The 14,296-nt window shown below is 34.9% G+C and overlaps 1 protein-coding gene and 1 long non-coding RNA gene across 11 annotated transcripts in view; both read right to left on the bottom strand.

Moving 5' to 3' along the window:
* ENAH (ENAH actin regulator) overlaps positions 1-14,296 on the bottom strand; it is a 144,170-nt gene that overhangs the window by 43,459 nt on the left and 86,415 nt on the right. The window lies entirely within an intron of this gene.
* LOC306641579 lies at positions 1,997-13,972 on the bottom strand. Its single transcript, XR_013758203.1, has 2 exons — positions 11,574-13,972; positions 1,997-10,252 (listed from the first exon to the last, which is right to left on the bottom strand). It is a non-coding gene; the product is annotated as an uncharacterized lncRNA (long non-coding RNA).

Here is a 14,296-nt window from a genome sequence, read left to right as displayed (position 1 = left end):
TCACTATGCTTCAGTACACTGTCCCCTCTTCAATGTGCTAAATGCTCCTCCCTCCACAGGGAAGTGTTCACACATGCACATCCCCCCTTCTGTCTCTTGATTTTTCTCTTGGGCAACTGGCATGCTTCTTTTTGCATCAAATGGAACTTTCTGGCAGCCAATACTCAATTAGAGTTACTATTAATCCCCAGACAACTGTTCTGCCTGTCTCACTAGAAGTTCTTAGTTCCTACTTCAAAGCTTTTTTTCCTATCAGTCACTTCAAAAGATCTGAAAGAAAATAAACATATAAAACTGGATAATACCAACATTTCTAAGAAACATGAAAAATCTGTGTAGAGACAGGAAAAAAGTTTTAGTGCAATATTAAAATTAGGCTAAGAAGTCCAAACTCCTATTTGGGCAAGAAGAAATGAGAGTTCATTTTAATTTCTTTTACTATTGATGAGAGTGGCCAAAAGAGAGAAAAACAGATCTGTGGTAGCCTACAAAATTAAAGTTTTGGGGAGAAATAATAAAAGCACCCAAATCATTGGGAGAGGGTATATTCAATGATGAGGATGCCTCAGATCATTTTAGGGAAACACAAAATTTCACTCCCACATCCACGTGTAAAGAACTAAAACTCATTTAAACTATGAAAAGCATTTTCATTCTAAAAGTATAAAACAAAGACTTTCAAAGACCATGTCTGCTTTTTTGCTACTTTTATATGATATAAATTTTAAAAAAAGAATTACAAGAACCACAATAGTCTGAAGTTTCTAATTCTCTAATTCTCTTAGATGTGGCGGGGGAAATGAAGGCAGAGGAGGTAGGACAATTCTGGTCAAGAAAACTGAGCTTGGGAACCAAGAGAAAAAACCTCAGAGATTTCACAATTTGGTCAGCATTCATCTCTACTTACATTCAATTTTGGCATAGAAAACAGCTACACAGTTCTCCTGTACACAATTTATAAAGTTTTTAAGACCCTGACTTTTTAAAAACTAAATAGACTCTTTGCCTTTAATCTCTTTATTTAAAAATAAATATTAAGGACTGGGGTATAGTATAGCTCAGTTGGTAGAGTGCTTGCCTTGCAAGCACAAGGCCCTGGGTTCAATCCCCAGCACCGCAAAAATAAAATAAAATAAAATATAAAATAAAATAAAAAATAAATAAATATTAAATTCAGTCATTAATTTCACTATATACCATATTCATACAATGTTAAACAAGAGTCCATTATTAAATCTTGGAAAGCACGCCTCAATACCCGAATACGTGTGTGTGAGCACGCGCGCTCAAGTTGGCAGTATGAAGAATGAACTCAAGGGTGCTTTACCACTGAGCTACATCCCTACCCAACCCCCTTTGTGTAAAATTTTGAGACAGGGTCTAAGTTGCCTGGATTGGTTCAAACTTGTGATCTTCCTGCCTCGGTCTCCTGAGACACTGGAATTACAGGCATGTACCACCACACACAGCTAATACATGCTTTTCATTAATATTTGCTTTTCAAAATGCCATGCATGATAAATGCTGTACAATGTATCAACCTTGAAAACATTAAGTGTATGCAAAAGACCACTTACTGATTGATTACATTTATATGAAATGTCCATAATATGCAAATGTTTAGAGACAGAAAGTAGATTAGTGGTTAACGGATGCTATGAGGGATGGAGGAATTAGGGATGGGGTACAGAAAGGGGGTAATAGTTTAAGGATTTACTTTTGGCATGAAGAAAATGCTCTAAAATTATGGGGATGGTTGCACAACCCTGTGAATAAAATAAAACCATTAAAATGAATACCTGAAATGGGTAAACCACGTCAACCTCAGTAAAATTGTTAGAGGGGAAAAAAGAGCATCATGTCATGATGTGTTCTCTCAAAATTGTTTATAATACAAAGTTGAAAAACATCCATTTTACACATGAAAAATACTTAATTGATGATTACCTCTAGATGGTAGGATCTTAGGTATTTTTATGTTTTCTATGTTTTTCTACACTGCTTAAATTATTTAGAAGCAGCACACAACTTTATAACCACAAGAAAAGAATTTATTTTACCTGGAGTAAAAAATGGCTATGCTGGAAATAAGAGTTCTACTAGCAAGAATGGTTCTTGCTAGACAGAACTCTTAACTGACTCTAGTTTTCTAACAAGAGAATTTCACATAAGTAAAGAATGATGTTACTCCATTAATAATATCAATATGATCTCAAAAATCTGGAAGAACTGCAGAGTCAGACCAGAATACCTTTTCCAAATAACCAGAGTTGATGTGAAAAAGGTACACAGCAGTTTTTCTGCAACAAGGCTGCTTTCCAGCAGGAATCAAAACCAAAGGCATTTCTTACATGATTGAAAATACATTCACTCAGGATGGTTCAAGTTCATCAAAACCCAGAACTGTCCTCGTTAAAGTTGTCTCCTTTTCCATGGAAACCCCACTGCCCCTGTTTTTTTCTTTCTGTTTGCAAAGTAATTCGCAATACTTCAAGAATCTGCTTGCCAAGAAGCAGTCTCTATCTAAAAACAGGACAGCTAATGTCTAAGTGGCAAAGAGGTCCACATTTACTTTCTGAAATTCAAAAAGTATGTCAAATTTTATCAAAATAATAGCTTTAATACATTTAAAAAAAATCAAACTGGGTTTACCTTACATGGGATTTATTAAAAAGAATTAAATATAAATATTGGTGTAGATTGTCAGAAAGGACATTAAAAAACTATTCTACAAACTCACCATTAATAAACTCGATCTCTGAAATATAATTATACCCATAACTATATATCTTTATTACTTTACTCTTTTAAAAATACATTACCTTATAATTTGTAGGTCATAAATTTTGGTAAACTATTTCAAACAATGATGGTATGTTGTTTAGATGAAACATCAGTATACTCAAATGAAAAAAGAAATCATATAGGTTTCCAAATGTAAAAAATAAAAACATAAAAATTAAGAAAAAGCTGAACTAAGAGTGCCATATTCCTGCTCCTAAGAATCAATAAATGTTACCAAGTAAAACATTTTATTTTCAGGAAAACTGTGTACAAAATAGTACAATGTTTTAAATGATATTTTTAGTAGTTTAGTTCAATCTATACTTAATGTTTTACTTTCTTCATTAAAACATTGTCCACATCAAATCTTAGTCTTTTATTGACCACTTTCAAGAAATAAGACACAAAAACCAACAATGCATTTTTTTATTTAAAAACAAAATAAAATATGGTGGGGTGGTGCTTCAATACTAGCAAGAGCCCAGAAGGAAACACAATATAAAACCCTAATACCAAATTATAGGGTCTAAGATCTTTCCAATTCATTATGAGACTGCTAAATTATTATACTGCATTTGCTATTTAGAATTATGTGTCTGCCTCACCAGACTTGGAAGAACTGGCACAAACCAGGCCTAGGCCATTTTATCTGGACCTCAGGTAAAACTAAAGGTAATATTTGTGCCATATTTATCTTCCTATTACCAGCAACTGTCATAGTATTTGGCATAGAGAAAGTAATCGATAAATCTGTTTAAAGTGGGCTTTTATGGATTTGATGCACCTTAAACAAGAAGTCGCTGAAATAGTATATTATGTACTAGTTGTATTTCTAAGTACCATACACACACACATCCCTAAATAATACAGACAATAAACATGAGAGTCAATGAATCTGTATATAATTTTATAATGAAGGAACAGGGAAATTATACAAGATCAAAAACATTTAAACAAAAATCTGGGAAATAAATTTTTCTTAAAACAATATTTATGTGGAGAGAAAAGTGGGGGTTCCTATGAAATAATGTCAAGCAACAACTCAGAAAAATCTAAACTTGAAGTACTTAAGGGACTGAAAGGCTGGGATCCCACAAGTTTCTAGGATGGCGTGTGGAGGGTTCAAAAGCAAGGAAGAGGAATAGTTCACAGCTACTTTCTGGGGTAAAGAAAGTTTGGTGGAGGCAAAATTCTTTCCCAACCCCTCCCACAATTACCATCAGAAGACAGGGCAAGGAGGAGTGATGCTAAAGGGGAGAGTGCCTTTAGAAAAGCTGAGGGCGGGACTAAGCTGGGGTTGTGGCTCAGCAGTAGGGCGCTTGCCTAGCATGTGTGAAGCACTGGGTTCAATCCTCTCAGCACCACATAAAAAGACAAATGAATAAAATAAAGGTATCATGTCTTTCTACAACTAAAAATATTTTTAAAAAAGAAAAGAAAAGCAATCAGGCCACATTTCCTCTCCAACAACTTTATAGTGAACTTGTTTTAACCAAGTTAAGACTCAACAACGCAGCTTGAGAGGGATCACATATCACTATTCACAAGAAGATGAAATGCATGAGAAATGTTGATGAAATGTTTTAAACAACACTGACTCAAATTCATATGTCAATGAATTAAAGGGTAAATTTTGATAGAAATATCACTGCTGGGTTAACTGGCAATGTGGAAACAGCAGAAAACCTTCCTTTTTTTCAGGGATGTAAAACTTGAAAATAAAAACACACTATTCAAACTAAGGCCAAAATACCTACTTAAAAAGAAGTGCTATAATTCAAGTAGAACTCCCAAAGGCAAAAGTTCCCTTTGAAACAGTAAGGTAACTGTGACTTTCTTAAGAACAAAATTAGACTCAAATGTCTATTTATGTAAACAATATAATTATTATGGTATTAAACATACTTAAAAGCTGCTTATACATTTTAGTCTAGATGAGACTATAAGTTACATTTGAAAAAAAAATATGTATGTCTACGCCTGATGCAAGAGACACTTCAAATAATTTGATTTTTATGTGCAAATAAGTTAGTGCTACCCTATTAGCACTGCCACTAATTTTGACTATCGAATTTGTTTAAACAGTCCAGAAGTTAACAGTTTAAAGTGTCTGAAAAAAGGAAGTGATAGACATATACCACAAAGCCCAGGATACTAAAAGAAGAAAGAGGAAGTGCAAGGGCACAGGTACATGAGAGTGTTCACATAATGCAGTGTAAAGGGGGGCGGTGGGGAACAACAGGTGTTATGGTTTAGGTATGAGATGCCCCTTAAAGCTCATGCGTTAGACAATGCAACAATTTTCAGAGATGAAATGAATGAGTTATGAGAGCCTTAAACTGATACAGATTAACTGGGTCATAAGCAGGTTGGAAAAGGTAGGTCACTGGCGGCATGCCTTTCTTTGGGTTTATATTTTGCTCCTGGTGAGTGAAGTGCGCTCTCGCTCATGCGCGCTTTCTCTCTCTCTCTCCCCTTCCTAATTGCCATGTCCTGAGTTGCTTTCATCCTCCACACCCTTCCGCCATAATGCTCTGTCTCATCTCAGACCCAGAGCAGTGAAGTTTGCCATCTATGGACTAAGATCTCTGAAAATATAAACACCGAATAAACTTTTCCTTCTCCAAAATTGTTCTTGTCAAGTCTTTTGGTCACAGTGATGAAAAACTGCTAAAACACCAGGTTATGAAAGGAACCAAAAGCAGCATTAAGAAGTCTAATAGAGAACCACTACAGGGCTACTGGTACCCACCATAATAGGTTCACAAAAACCCACTCTACCTTTTTCCTAGCAATGTAAGGTCAATTCCACTAAAATCTGAAGAAGAGAATGGGACACCCATTTCCTTGGCATTTATGTCATTCATCTAGTCAATATCTTCAAAGGGAGAGTGTGTGAATTGAAGGCTTGAGAAAATGTTTAAATAAACGAGAACCAAAGACTATTTCTGAATAAGAAAAAATAATTCTGTGTTTAGCATAGTATTACCACAGGAAAGATAAGAACTGTATTTGCAAAACTCATTAATAAAATTTATTTCTTCCTACATGAATAGCATTATTATAGCAAAACCCTGAAGGATTACCAGAAAACAGAAGTCATCTGTTTTCTTATGTGAATCATCTCAAAAACTAAAAATGCTCAAAGGAATAGGCCTTCTTTATACGAGAATTGTTTTAGGCATCTTTAACATGGGTAGTATGCTATATTTGTTTATTCAGCTTCCTAATTACTACTCGGTGCTGTTCATGGTTATTTATACTGCCTTGTGGATTTTTCTGAACCTGTCTTACCTTCTCTACACAAGGAATACCCACCCCCAGACCAACTGTTGAATTGTTCCTTTGGGGGAGGGGGTTGAGAGACAGAGAAAGTGTGTGTGTGACGAGGATGTACTGGGGACTGAACCCACAGGTGCTCTATCACTTCTAACACTGAGCTAAATACCTAGTCCTTTTTATTTTGAGATAGGGTCTCACTAAGTTACCCAGGCAAGCCTCAAATTTCAGTCCTCTTGCCTCAGCCTCCTGAGTAGGTGAGATTACAGGCATTGACACTCATCTAGCTTTAGTTAGAACTTTTAAAAACAGGAATATCCAATGTTAATTCAGAGGCAATGCACCAATGTGCATGTGAACATGCACTTTGCTGAATACAGACGGGGAAACCTGGTGATACATCTTACAAACACATGAAAGCATGTCCAAAATTAAGTTGCAAAGACTGCAGAACAGGTATGGCTGCAGCTGTGTGTTGTGACAGCTGGAGTAAAGTAGTTTCTGTAATTCATTTCTTAACATCAATAGACAAGAGAGATGCTATTCAATTAAAGCCTCTCTTCATAGTTGATAAAAGAACCTACACAGAGATACCAAACTTTAATGTCTAGCAAAACGCTGCTCTAATTCATGAGTAACACCTGATAAAAATTCACAAATACAGGAAAAGCAACTGTATGCAAATTACTATACTCACACAAAAGCATGTAAATAATTACAGATGACAAAGTGCAAGTTAATTCAACTTAATTATTAAATTTAAAGCTTTACTGTAAAACAAATCTGAAGAGAACTGCAGTCACCAGCCAAACCTTTTACGAGGACCCAAGTGCCAGACAAGCAGAGAATAAAAAATATGGGGCAGACAGAATACATCTCCGTATGACAACAAACTTGAGGTTAAAATAACTTTCTTAAGATTATAAATCCCAGGGTTGGAGTTGTAGCTCAGTGGTAAAGCACTTGCCTAGCACGTGTGAGGCACTGGGTTTGATCCTCAGCACCACATAAAAATTAAAAAAAAAAAAAAAAAAAAAAAAAAAAAGGTATTGTGTCCATTTACAACTACAAATATATACATATTTGAAAAAAAAAAGATTATGACACCCAGAAAAATAGTAACTGTTTCTTTTTGGTTTTAATCATTTCACTATACAGCAGACAAGATCTCTTAAGTCCCACAACCTAAGACTAAAGCTATGCACTCTTAAAAAAAAAAAATCAGACTCAAGTTATGGTCAAGCTAAAGTACCTTTCCAAAACAGTTGGTGATCAAGGACTTACAGTCATCAAAGAAACTAACTACTGAAAATTCATTTACTATAGAATGGTATAAATAATTTATTTTAATAATTCACATATTCTGTGAACATATAATTCATATATCAAGTAACATTTTGAAAACTCACAAATGTACCTTGAAACTACAAAGCAGAGAATCTGATCTTTTGAAAGGCAGAGCTAGTTATACCAACAATGTATGATAGATGGACGGTTCACAAACCTAAACATTGGGCAAGTTTTATATATTAAGCATGAAAAGGTTACCAGACCTCCATTTCCCCTTCCACTGATAGATGATAATAATAAAAGAAATTAGAAATAATCTCTGCCCACTTCTGTGACTTGCAAAGTCCCACTATTAAATGCCAACCTCCAAATAATGACTTCTTCATGGGGAGGAAAGAAGACAAACTACAGAAAGAGAAAGAATTAAAGGGGGAAAAAAAGAGAGAGAAACAAAGATTTCTCTATTGCAAGCAAAGCTAGGCATATCCACTTACATTGAAGGGCCAGAAAACAAGAAATTATCAATTCCTATCCAACGGACAACCTCCAAGGTTTCTTTGCTAGGCTATCTGGAAAAGGTAAAAAGACAAGAGAAGTTCTGTTCTCAGCCATTTTCTTTCCCTCAAATTATGGCAGTCATTTTCAAAGGTTGCTTAATTAAACTTTCAAAAATTGTCAAAGATCCTGAAAAGATTTTGTTTATATAGGATCTACCATGATTTACTATATTAAATAACTAAATTATTTCAGTTTTAGTTTCTAGAACTCATTTTAAAATATATTAAAAGCCATTATATGTAGAATAAGCAACGTTTTATAAAAATAATTATTTTTCAAAACAAAAAGAACATATATATTGATTAGAATGACAATGGTTCACATTTTTATAAAACCTGCTATGTTCTGGATGTGTTCTGTCCATAAACACAGGGTTTACATGTTGGTAGCTTTGTCCTCAGTGTGATCCTGTTGAGGTGATGGAATCTTTAAAGAGTGGAGCCTCCCTCAAAAAACCAGACATGGAACCACCATATGACCCAGTTATATCACTTCTCAGTATTTACCCTGAAGAATTAAAGTCATCTTACTACAGTGAAAAATGCAGATCCATGTTTCTAGCAGCACAATTCACAAGAGCCAAACTATGGAACCAACCTAGATGTCCATCAAAAGATGAATGGATAAAGAAAATGTGGTATATATACACAATGGAGTTTTATTCAGCCATAAAGAAAAGTGAAATTATGGCATTTGTAGGAAAATGGATGGAATTTGAGACTATCATGTTAAGCAAAGAAAGTCAAACTCAGAAGGTTACAGGTCATATGTTTTCTTTTGTATGCAGTAGCTAGAAAGGAAAAAGGAAACAAGGGTTGTGGGTGGATCTCCTAAAAAATCAAAGGAAGATCAGTAGAGTAAAAGGACCAAGGATATGAAAAGTAAGGAGGGAGGTGGAAGTGCTGGGGAGTAAAAATGGCCAAAGTATATTGTTATATTGTATGTATGTATGAATATGTAACAACAAATCCCATCAATATGTGCAACTATAATGTACTAATAAAAAATGTGGGGAAAAATAAGTAGAGCCTCATAGGTCATCTTGGGAGTACTGCTCTTAGAAAAGATTAAGGTGATTCTCATGGAATCCCTTGATTATATGTCACAGGAGAATTATACCAGGGTAATGCCATTTGCCCTGAGGCCTCATCAGAACTGAGCAGAAGCCTGCTCCCTACTTCGGAACTGTGAAAAAAGCTCTTTTTTATATAAAGTTGTCTGCCTCCCACATTTTGTTATAGTAGCAGAAAACAAACTCATATAAATCCATTTGATATCTCATTTAATAGAATACAGTTTGATTATTTCATTTGCTTTTGTGTTCAATGTTGCAGTATGCTGCTTGGTTAAAGTATAATCAAGTTCAAGCACGATGGCATACACCTGTAATCCCAGAGATTTGGGAGGTTAAGACAGAAGGATCACAAGTTCAAGGCCAGTTTCAGCAACTCAGCGAGGCCCTAAGCAACTTAGGGAGATCCTGCCTCAAAATTAAAAAAAAAAAAAAAAAAAAAAATTATAGGAAGTGGGTTGGAAATGGGGTTCAGTGGTAAAAGCATCTCTGGGTTCAGTTCCCAGTACCAAATAAAGTAAGTAAGTAAGTAAGTAAAATTAAGAAAGGGTCATTTTGGATGCTCTTCAAAGAGTCCAAAGGGGAATGTTCAGGGGTCCTTGAGACACCCTTTCTAAAACTTCAGTGAGGGTTTGAAATTCAAGATTCCTGATTCTACATCTGGTTTAGCTCAAAAGAAAAATCAGAATAAGAAGAATCTCTAAGTGCAAAGTACTCTAGGCATTAATCCTTAAAATGAGGAGGTCTATAGACTTTAAGAGGATTAGTTACAATTAAATATTCTCTCAAAGTTTCCTTTTAATGACAGAGAATTAGCTATGAAATAATTTTAAGTGTTACTGTAAACATCAAAGATAAAGCTAAACTAAACAAATGAGAAGGATCTGATATATAATTCTCACATCAATCCACAGTCATTTTCTGGTCCCAATTCTCTAGTCCAGAACTTTACTAAGTTCTTGTGGGTGAATGAGAGATAATAGAGGGAAAAAAGGAGGCCAAGGGAAACAAACAGAAGAGAATTTGACCCTAACTCATCATTGTAGGTAAAGAATATGTATGTATTCTCCCTTGGGAGAACTGAGACATTAGTCACTCAAATCATTTTCCTCAGAGCTTAATATTTTCATGGAACCTTGACTGAGAAAGGTTAATTACACTAAGCTGAAAATTAAGGCTTTGAGATGTAACAGGTAGGGCATAGGAATTAAGAGCCTCATCCAGTAGCTCCCATCTTTTCAACAGATAGAGGCCCTTTTATTATATTAACTAACCACTACCCTTGAACTTCACATTTAGAGAAAGTCTGTCCAAAGAAACTGTATTCATCACTAATCTTGTTCTTTCGCAAGTAATCAAAGACATATAATTAATTAGTCATATTCAATTCAGACAGAATCACAAGATCCAAAAATTCCTAAAACATTAACAACAGTTAATTAGAAGTTCTGGTTGATTTTAGGAAAGTAATTCTACAAAGAGCTGGTAATTATCAAAAACTAAAAAGTTTAGTTTTTGACCTAGTAGGTATCACAGTAATGCATGATATACATTGCTTTTTTAGCTGTTCAAAACACTGAAAATTAACTATTTCCTGTAAGTACTAAGTTGACCTCCTGTACTCAGAACAGAATTATGTTATTTCCAAAGGAAAAAAAATTCATATATATTACGCAAGCTAACTGTGTTAATAAACTACTAAACTATGGGTTTACCATATTGGTTCTCTAATTCTACTTTAATGTCAACTTAAAAAATTATAGAATGTCTTTGCCAAACTGTGAGAGATTTAAAGCCAGAATTGTGTCTATGTAACCTTCTTTATAAAATGTGAACTCTGGCACACAGTAAAATTCAAACTTCCATTGAATTACATTTGTACTTTTCACCTATTTCTCCTTAACTACTGACTTTCTTCATATAGTCAAAATAATTTTAGGTACCACATCACATTCCAACAAGTACGGTGGTATCCCAGAGCATTTATTGATGTGGTATGGATAGTCAGAATTCTTTAGTGCAATCATATAACATTAGTTTCCATTTGAACTGCTGGCTTTATCACTGTTTAAATTTTCTTCTCAATGTTTACTATTTCTGCCTCCATTCAGGAACTGAATGCCTCCAGTAGTTGCTTTTTCAAATCATGGTTAGTTTTCTGAAGTATAGCTTTGCTTATATTATCCCTCTTGGTCAAAAATTTACACTTAATCTCTAGAACTCACAGCTCTCAGAGGCCCTTCTTGAATCTGACTTACCTTTCTTTTTTTTTTGGGAGGTGGTGCTGGGAATTGAACCCAAGGCCTTGTGCTCACAAGGTGAGCACTCTACCAACTGAGAGCTATATCCCCAGCCCCTGACTTACCTTTCTGAATGTATTCTCTCGGGCAAAACTACTCCCTGATTTACAAACACGTCTCATTCTTCCCACTTTTGCACTTATATGCTATACCCCAGGCCTATCCCCCTCATATCACATGCCTACCTTTTACCTGTCTTTTGAGAGCTGGCTCAAAAAGTCACTTTGTCATTTTGCCACATTCCCTGTTGTTCAAGTGAAAAGGAAGTTCATCTCTTTTTACACCCACACAGCATTTTGTCTATCCTTGGATAGGATTTTTCTCTCCTGTGTTATGACTATGTCTTATCTCCCGTATAAGAATAGAAGATCCTTAAGGACAACACTTGTCTAATTTCCCTTTGCATTCAGATGCATTCCAATGATAGTTGAATTAATTTTCTATGAAAAAAAAAAAACATAAAATATGTCTTTACCAGGGAGTTAGAACAAAAGAGGAGGTTGGAGAAATTTTGAGTATCTACTACTACCTTTTATTTCTTTAGATACATTAATCTGCACAGCAAAATTTTGCATTTTGTTAAACATTAGCTAATACTTTATAGTTCAAGAATACTTCTGCCCTTGCCTCATTTAATTCCCATAATGATTCCCTGATAGTATTCTCACCATCCGTATCATATCTATAAAGAAACAGTTTCAGAGATAGCAACCAGCCAACAGAGACAAAACTGCAGGCTTTTGACTTCAAATTCAAGTTATTTCCACTAAGTCATGAGAAATATCTTGAAATTTTACTAAAATACACAAAACAAAAAAACAAAGGTTTTCTCTATCCCTTCTCACCTTGAAAGGACTTCAGTCAAGCTTTTTTAAGATCTTGAATTTAAAAGCAGAGAAATGTAATAAAAAATGTTATTAGCCTTTAGAAGATCTAATCCCTTTTGTGCTTCTCCTTCTAGGTTATGTCAGACTTAAGAAATGTCCCATCTTTCCATGTCCATTCCCTAATTGGAAATTGAAAATGACAGTAGACATGTTAATTTTGCATTACTGTGAAAACTGTGGGTATATATAAATGAAGATGACTATGGAAGAAATGAATATGGGAATGAAGCAGGACATGATGATACCCACAAGAAAAGAGTGTCCCACTGACCCAATCCCTAAACCTGTTACTCATTTAATCCTGAAGAGCAGCTAGGTCTCATTTGTTTAAAAAAAAAAAAAAAAAAAATTGGACAATAAGATCAGTTCATTTAAAAAAGCCAAAGTGAAAGCAAAAAACACCATCCAAGATTATCTTTGTGATGAATCTTTTCTAGCTACAAATTTATATAATTTCATAAAAATCTATATTAACAATGTACCCCAAATACAGTATGTCAAAAACCAAATTTGTTATTCACCATACAATACTTCCTTCTACAGTCACTTCCCGCCCACTTCCTCTCTACTCAGGTACCATTTTCACCAGTGGCCCAAACTGTTACACCTAGTTGTCATCTCAAAATATTCTGTCCTCCTTGGCATTACACCTTACTGTCATAGTAAGAAGTAGTTAATTCTAGAATCAGATCAGTGTACAAATGTCATTAATATCATCTAGCTTTTAGGCCCTTGGGTCAGAGTTCAGTAACTTTTCTGTAAGCCTCACTCTCGTTTTTAAAACAAGAACCAGACCACCAACTTTGCAGGATTATTATAAATATTATCAATTAGGCATTTGCCAGATTAAGACCAGACACACAGCAGGGGGCCAATAAATAGATCATCACTTTTGCCTCAGAACTGCTTTAATGACTGAGGACACATGCAAAGGGCTAGAACAACGTCTTTTAGACAGACTAGGCACTAAGTGAAAGCTGGACACTTCCTCCTAACTCTGCTCCTTTCCTCTCTCTACCATGTCACAGTTTAGGCCTCAACTTTCTCACCAATACCATCACAACTGATTTTCATGATGTAACTTAGCATGCTAACCAATCCATCACACTTATACTAAAACACAAACCTGATAATATCAAACTTTCATTGAACACCCTTCAATGAATCTTCATGATAAAATTCATATTACTTCTCAGCAAGAACAGCAGCCCTTCCCAACCTTTCCAGTCTGATCTTCTGGGATTTCACACCACATAATTTCTCAGGGTCAAACCACAAGTTGTTTCCCAACTGGTCCACACTCCCATGTATCTAAGTCTATCTAGAATGCTTCATCACTGACAAGATCTAATCCTTCTTAAAATCACAGCTCAATCATCTTATCCTCAAAGCTTTCCCTTGCTCTAGAATTTTCTTTGCTATTCCAAAAGCCTTTCTTCATACTCCATTCACAAACAAGATCCTAATTTTGCTAGCCTTCTTTATAGCTAGCTCCAGTCCAGCTATAAAATTGCAGAAGGGAAGGGGTAGGCTTTATTATGATAGTATTATTTCAGTGCCTACCACAGAACCTATTTCCAAAACCTGTTAGCATTGTTCTGTGACAGAAGCTAATATTAATATTAGCAATCTAAAAAGCTGGAAAATAAGATTGCTATTATACACAAAGTATTCCTAAAACTTCTTGAGATTTTAAAAACCTAGTTAATTTCAAACAGACTGCCAAGAGTTTAAATAATTCTGAGACTAAAACTCACATAAACATTCGCACTAGAAGGTAAGTTAGGCCAAACTGTCACTAAATGAAAAAAAAAAAAAAAAAAAAAAATGGAGTCTCATTACTTACTATAAAATTTGATAAAAATTTTAATCACAAGAAGATATCTTTGTCTATGCTCTCAACGACAAAAGAAAGAAAAATAAAATCTAGCAAAAGTTGTCTTTTAATTAATGGTATTTTAAGGTTTTCCTTTTGGAAAGCTATGCCTCATCTTGGCTGAGTAGAACAAAAGCAGAATAATCTTGCTAGCAATGCATATCATTTTCTTTTTTAAAAAATGAATTTAGGGGCTGGGAAGATAGCTCAGCTGGTAGAGTGCTTGCCTCGCAAGCGCAAGGCCCTGGGT

This window comes from Sciurus vulgaris, assembly GCF_902686455.1.
Source record: "Sciurus vulgaris genome assembly, chromosome: 12".
NCBI classification, from domain to species: domain Eukaryota; kingdom Metazoa; phylum Chordata; class Mammalia; order Rodentia; family Sciuridae; genus Sciurus; species Sciurus vulgaris.
The sequence above is the reverse complement of the archived record's forward strand: the minus strand, read 5'-3'. Positions and strand labels throughout refer to the sequence as shown.